Genomic DNA, 8,065 nt, shown 5'->3' on the forward strand with positions numbered 1-8,065 from the left:
GGATTTTCAGGAGGAGCTGGTCACGCTTCGCAAGGGTCCGTATCATTTTACCAGATGGTGGAGACAGCATGTCATCTTGGAGCAGGTCTTCTAGAAGAATCATTTGCATGGCCTTTTATGTAGACCAATGCAAACAGGCATCCCTTGTTCCAGAGGAAGGGTGTAATATGTTTTGGTAGATAGATCTTAAAGGTTGTGGTGAAGAGGTTCACAAATTTGCATAAAATCTATGGTGCCTCTGAGAGGGCAGATATAGTAGAGCCCCTAACTCCTTCCCTTTCAAAGTCATCCAGCATTATAAAACATCTCAGGTGGGGCGGGGTATCTCACTGAGGTCAGATGACAGAAAGACTTCAGACTAGAGACAGCCCAGGGGAAATCATCTTGGTGGAAAGGGAATGGGGGAGGTTGGGGAAGAGAGGTATGTGCTGGTCACCGGGGCCCACGGCACAGCCTGAATTCTATCCAAAAAGGGCACTTTGGGCACAGTGGAGGGTGTGTGTGTGTGTGTGTGTGTGTGTGTGTGTGTGTGTATCTGTGTGTAAACAGAGACCTGAGTCACAAAGATGATCTCGCTGGGAGCCCAGATGCTTTTAGCAGGGAACAGCCAATACCTAGTAAGTAGCGGTTATCCTCTAGCCTCATGGGGGTGAAGCTGAATTTTGACTCCAGCCAAGATAAAGCAAATCTGGCTCCTTGAACTCAGACGATCTCTGAGTTTTGAGATTTATTATGAGGGGAGGGTCCCTATGGAGAGAAGAAAAACCATTCAAGTGATATACAAGTTGGAGGCTGACTTGAATAATAATTTTACCCCAAGCTGGTGAAGCAGAATATCCTGGCATCTTGGAGGGGCAGCAAGTCAGAAATGTTTACTGTCCGCACCCCTTGTTTGTGTTCCTGTGGGGTACAGTCTGGGAAACGTGGGTCACACTGACTATTTTCTCTTTTTGAAGTGCCTTGTCTACCCTTGGGGGACCATAAACCATCCTGTCTTCATCTTTTAATACAAAGCATTGTCACTAAGTGTTTGCAATACCTTATTGCATCTTCACAATTGCAGCCCTAAATCAAATCAGATCTGGGAGCTTGTCCTACAGGCCAAATGGGATTCAGCCAAGGATCAGATCCAGCCTTCAAACTGGACCTCTTTTTTTCTCTTCACTGTCATTTCTTTATGTTCTACTTGCATTTTACCCAAACCTGACTGATGTGTTTTGAGTGGGAAGAGAGTTTCCACTAATCCCCTATTTCACCATCACTAAATTTAACCTCCGATGTAAAGTCTCAAGTTCTTTGCCCTAAAAATAGCTCGGGGCTGAAGTGAGAGCAGAGGTGAGGATCAGTGTCAGCTGTGGTGTCATCAGAAACCCACTGATGTTAAAGGCCAATAAACTCCCCTTGTCCCACACTGGCTTGGCCTTTGCATCCACCCTGTGGGGGGCAGGGTCCAGACACATCACCGCTCTTCCCAATCAGAATTTACACACATTAATGAACACTAGAGAGCACAGTCTCAGTGGGGCACTACTCACCCTCTCAAATGTTTTGGAAAACTGGCCAATTTTCCCTTGGAATTTTGACCTTATACAAATTTTTTTGGAAAAGAAAACAAATATTAATGATAGGCTTCCTGTCAATAAACTCAATGCAATGTGCCTTATCAACTTTTAGTAAAAATGCTAAACTACAATGGTTTATGCTAAATATATCCTGTTGAAATGAAACCTTAAGTTCCAGCAATCAAAAGAACATAGGGGCTTCCCTGGTGGCGCAGTGGTTGAGAGTCTGCCTGCCAATGCAGGGGACACGGGTTCGAGCCCTGGTCTGGGAGGATCCCACATGCCGTGGAGCAACTGGACCCATGAGCCACAACTACTGAGCCTGCGCGCCTGGAGCCTGTGCTCCGCAACAAGAGAGGCCGCGATGGTGAGAGGCCCGCGCACCCCCGCTCGCCGCAACTAGAGAAAGCCCTCGCACAGAAACGAAGACCCAACACAGCCATAAATAAAATAAATTAAAAAAAAAAAATTCACCTATGCTGACTCCTGTCCCTTCCCTTCTAAAAAAAAAAAAAAAAAAAGAAAGAACATGTCAGTCTTTTGTTCATTTTTCACAAAAATGAAATTTCCAGCATTCTTAAACTACACACACACACACACACACACACACACACACACATCATTTAAAGAAACTGAGAAACGAGGGGGTTGCAGTAGAATTCCTTGCACTGGCATTCAGTAGGCCTTATAATGTAGATTTAATGGGGTCAAGGGGGAGTCTGGATTTTGTTTTTAAACTTACTACCCATTGATATTTTAGTTCTATGTCCTCTATTTTGCCCAGCAGTAAAATTAAGTAATTCATTTCTAGATGGTACATTAAAGGCACAGTTCTTGGTCATGACTTTAGTCTAAGTGTCCATTTGACACATAAGATGACTCTGGAGAACTCTACTATTTGTTGTCAATTTGTCAACAGTCAACAACAAACAACCTAAATCATCTACTGTTCTCCTGATCTAAGTCACTGTCATGCCAGATGGTGACCCCACGGCACCTTGTTCTCTCAGCCTGGAGGCTGGCGTTCGGGAAGCTACAGTGCTTCTTCACAGCAGTGGTGTTTTGGAGTTCTGAGCTAGGATGACGTGTAGAGATGAACTGATACTGCTGCTGCACCTTGGGTGCGCACATGCCAGCTGCCCAAAGCAGCTCTTCATGTTTATTTTAAAAATCTACAGTGTTTGCCAATACAAAAACTGGAGGTACAGAAAGATGAATGTCGTAAATTGGAACTTTTAAAATTCTCACTCTGCAAAACTGGAGTAATTTTTGGCTGAATTTCCAAGAGCCATGTCAATGTTCTGACTGTTCTTAGTGAATCTCATGATTAGCCATGTGGATGATTTAAGGTCAAAATATATCAAGCTGTATTCTCACCTTTTATAGTTTTTAAAAAAACTGATAGAGCAGTAAGATAAATTAACTGAAGGGGACATACAGCTTCATTTTTTTACATTATAAAGTTGTCATAGGTGTGGCTTTCTTGAAACTTTCATCACACGCACACACACACACACAAATCCAGTCCAGCTTAAAGTTCCATCCTTGGCTCCTTCCCTCCCGAGGTGCAGGCCTGGCCTAGGCTCATTGGACCCTCCACAGAGAGGAAGATGGACGGACGGATGAGGACTGGTCTGTGCTTTCACTTTTGTTCTTCCTCCCCCTTCCGCTTTTAGGTTCTCCTTGGTCAGGCAGGGAGCCGGTGGAGGAAGTACAGGAAAGGGAAAGGATGTTCTGTTTAACAGGGCACGGATATAATCCTCCCCAGAGGCCCTGAGGTCCCCCTCCCACCCCCTGCCCCCGGCAGCGCCCTGACCTGGGCAATCCGACTCCTCTCTTTCCCACTTAGCCTCTGGTTACCCGGCAGAAAGCCCTCTGATGGGAACACCTCAGAGGGGCTCCCCACATCTCTCATGGCCCTGCAGGAGACTGTAAGGTACCCTTGAGTTTGTTAAGCCCTTGTTTATCTGTACTCCACAGAGGCAGGGTATTTGAGCCAGTTAGTTAATCAGCCAGGCTAAATAAAGACTCCAGGCAGACATGATAAAAGCCACTGTGCATTATTAAGGGCTTAACCAAATTACATTCGCTAGAGATGAATGTTTGCTTGATGACGGAACTCCCCAGGCCAGATCGCTCAGAATAAATCCCACCAACAAAATCACAGAGTATAAACGATGCGTTATAGACAATGCCGCAGCTGAAAAAGTCATGCTCTTAAGGTTTATGTCAGTGTTTAGAAACCCAAGATGGATCTTCCCCCTAACCACAAAGTTACAAATGGTGATTTGGTCGATAGGCCTTTTCTACGGAAGCTGGTTTAACCCCTAAGGTGGCCGAACGACAATCGGAGCCTGAGTTCTGGGTCTGGAGTGGGGAACCACGGCCTCTGTGTTGAGGAGGGGAAAGAGTGCTCTTCCCCTTTCCTGGGTCCAAGGTCAGTCCTAATGGCCCTCCTCCGCCTCAGAGCTCCCCTTCTCCTGGCATCTGAACTTTCACTTGCCCTAAGCCCTTGCACTTGACCTGGGTCAGCCTGACTCATCTAAGTGCCCCCAAATCACCAACCTCCTCCTCCACCTCTTTACTCAAACCCTCACTGAGATGAACAAGAAAGCAAACAGAATTAATTCGTTCAAACTAACATTTGATTTTCTAGTGCTCCTTCCTTTCTATGAGTGTTTAAGTCTTTGGAAAAGGATGCTCTGTGTTTGGGATCTCACCTGGCTGCAGGAGTCTGGAGGATCAAACAGGGTACAAGATAATAATAGATTTATTATTCTCAAATGTTGTCTCAGACTGTAATTATCCCTCTTTCTCAACTGCCTTTTAGCCTCTTGGGGCAAAACAAGCCACTTCTGGCAGCACAGCCGCACGCTACTGCCCACCTCCACACCCTGCCCTCCATCCACCTGCCTGATTATTCTAAGGCAAGACCCCTCATTTTACTACTGGTATTATTATTCTTGTATGTCAATACTGACTTTTATAGTAGATACGTGTTGTCTTGGGGCAAAACCACTCATATGGAAGAACCACCTCTCTCCCATTGGATATAGCCAAATGGGATATATTTAAATGGTGGTCATCCTTTTTCTGGCCCATGGCTGGGCAAACTACCCCTGCTAGGATAATTGCTGTCATTCTCCTTGAACTTAGTGATGAAAAGACTAAAAATGGTTGGACTGGTTCGTCCTTTCTAGGGAGGATGTCCAGACAAGACCATTTAGTAATCCCTGCTACTGAGGCCTTCTGGAGGTGCCTGGGGCTGTCTGTTCTGAATCTGCCCTATATCCTGCTGAAAGAATCCCTTTTGCTCAAGTTGGCCAGAGTTGGTTTCAGTTGCTCGACACAAACAACCCTGACTGATACAGCTCTCCTCGACCTCTCATGTTCTATCTGCACAATGAACTTGGGACAAGATCTCAAAAGAATGACATACTTCTTATTCCACTGAGGTACCTCACTCCTACCCCAAATCTTATCCTAATACCCCACCCCATGGCCAAACCTAGTAAGTCTTTGGACCCCTTTGGTGTTTCTGTTGTTTGATTTCTGAAGGTTTGCTGGAAGGCCAGGGAAGCATGGTCTGCTCCTCCCTGTGAACGGTGAGGAGGGTCTTCCCTTGCCTCTCACCCACCTCGGAAACCAGTCCCCCCACATTCTATTCACTCCTAGCCAGCCATGCTTCCCAGAATTACTTAGCAGATTTTATTGCATTTGTCTGCAAAGCTTTGGTTATATTTGTTCACCCAAAAGAATATGTTATTGGTCGAATTCCTACCAGTATAATAAAATGAATTTTAAAAGTTTAGGGCAAGTTGGGTGCTGCTTTGCGTTCATTTGCCAATGAAGCCAAAGACAAAAGGATTTGGAGATGCCACAAATCCAAATAAGTGCAAGTTTCATTCATCCATAAACATGCTTGCCAGTAACCTGCCATTTATTCACTGTATTCATATTACAAATTACACTACCTATACTTTTTGAAACTACTGTCAACTGTCTAGAATTCCTGGGTGAGCTTAAGGTGTTTCCTTACCGGAGTGTCTTGTAGTTACAGGCTGGAAATGCTGGGATGCAAAACCAGCTTGAGCTATAAGAGATAGTGTAGGGTGGAGTCAAGAGTCAAATTCAGGCAGTCTGATTTTAGGGCTACACTGTCTCTCCAAGAATGAAGGGATTGGGTGTTTTCATACAGAACTTTGTCGGCTTAATGTAGGGGGCTGCCAATGTGACCCAAATTCTCTATTCTTTAGCAAAAGTAACTATAAAGTGTAACAAAATATTTCTAAATTTCCAAAATGAGGAAAAAATGTTTTTGGGTGGTTGAGTGGGCTATGTGATAGACAGTCTCCAAAGACAGCCCCCCAATCAACTGTGCCTCCCTGTTTTCATGCCCTTGTATAGTTTCCTCCCCTTGAATCTGAGCTGGCTTTAAGACTTGCTTCTTTTAACTTGCAAACTTGGTGCCTGTGTAAATTCTGAGGCTACTTCATAAGGAGCCTTGTAGCTTCTACCTGGGTCTCTTGAAATGCTCACTCTGAGGAAGCCAGACACAATGTAAGTAGTCTGACCCCGTTGCAATGGCCATGCTGGGAGGAAGCCCAAGTCAGTCACATAGAGGGACCATACGGAGAGACAGACAGACACCTGGCCTTTGGAAGAGCCTTTGGCTCTTCCACTCTTCCCAGCCGAGATATCGGAGTGTCTACTTGAGTTTTCGGACAAGTCCAGGCCTAGGTGCCACTGACTGTAATCACGTGAGAGACCCCAAGTGCTAACTGGCCAGGTGAGCTCAGTCAGCCACAGAGCCATGAGGGAGAATAGTAACTGTAGTTTTAAGCTACTTAGTTTTGGCATAGTATGATGTTATGCAGCAGTAGATATCTGGAACAGATGCTGAATGGAAGAGACAAATATTGAGATTATACTTTGTACCAGACCCTGTGCTACTTTCTTCACATAAATCATGGGGTGAAAATTATCAACATGGAATGTTGGCCAATTTCTTCCACATCACTCTCCCATATCGACAAGGAAAAAGCCTGTAATTTCCAGCTTCATTTAAACCACCTTATCAGCCAAACTTATCTCCCAAAACAAACCACTGGTCTTTCTTCTTCAGAATGGTTTCTCTATACTTGTGATGCAGGATGACCAGAGAAACACAGAGTTGGAGAGACTGGAGTTAAAAAGAAAGGGCTTTTCAAAAGAAATTAAGTCATCTTTGTAATAAAGTCTGGGAAAGAGATGAATTGGATAGGTGGGAGGTGAAGTGAGAGCGATAGAAAAAGCAAGGAGGGGTAGAGAATGTTCTTTGGTGGTAAATGAGGAACTCCAGACACTGAGGACACAAGTGAATTAGGTAGAAGAATCAAGCAGCTATGAGAAATACTGCAATCGGTTATAATTGGATTCTCTTCAATGCTGAGAAACTTGAATAAAATCGGAATTGCTTTTCCATGATATTTAGCCTGTAAATCCTGTTTCCTCTGGAACTGAACCACATGGGTTATGGCTTCAATTACGGCTACATGTATCATCTATTTAACTCTTTCAAGACTCTCACGAGGCGTGTATTATTGTCCTTGTTTTATAGATTCAGAAACTAAGGCTCAGAGAGGTTATGTGACTTGTTTAAGGTGATATGGTAGTAAGCAGTAAGGCTGATTTTTAAATTCAGCCCCGCTGACTCCAAAGGCCATGAATTTCCACCTCACCATTCTGGAGTCAGCTCCCTAACACGTTGTAACTTCTCTTCATAGCACTGTCCTTTCTTCTGCTCCTGAACCACTTTACCGCACGTCATGGCAGTGTCACTGGGGATCCTGAGAGGGGTATGAAAGTGAGGAAGACGAGGCAGTAAATATTTGTACATGTAAGCTTAGCTATTTTAAAAATCAGAGGCAGTCTATGCTTCACTATATTTTGTTAACGTACCACAACCTGAGTTTCTTAACAGTTTCTAAAAGCAAGTTTTAAAAAATGGCACACATGAGTGTCAGATAATGTAATTTCTTAAAACTTGGTTATGTGTCCTTTATCATTTCAATTCTGTTGTGATCTATCGAGCTTTAAAGCAACTAATTTGACAGAACCTACACAGAAGATAACATTCTAAGGCTATCTTGGAACGATACCTTTTAATAATAAAGGATGCTTCTGTGTATTATAAAGCCAGATACAAAACACTTGACAAGAAAAGGAGATAAGGTTCTGATTCTTTCTCTTTTTGATGCCAGCAGTTGCTTGCTAACCTTTCCTGATCAGCTTTTTATCTATATTCCTTTTAAAAAGGAAACAAAACCATTTAGCATTCTCCTGGCACATTTGTGTCATAATGCAGGTACGCTTTGGGGAAAGAAATGAGAGAAGTTAGTCTGTTAGATGATTCAAAACATTCACCCTGAAATTCCATGACCAAAAAAAAAAAAAAGACGATGCTGCTTCTTAGTGATATTATGAATTTCCTGTTTAAAATGTAAAATTATGAAATCTGGAAT

Source organism: Balaenoptera ricei, chromosome 11 (genome assembly GCF_028023285.1).
Source record: "Balaenoptera ricei isolate mBalRic1 chromosome 11, mBalRic1.hap2, whole genome shotgun sequence".
Classification (NCBI taxonomy): Eukaryota; Metazoa; Chordata; class Mammalia; order Artiodactyla; family Balaenopteridae; genus Balaenoptera; species Balaenoptera ricei.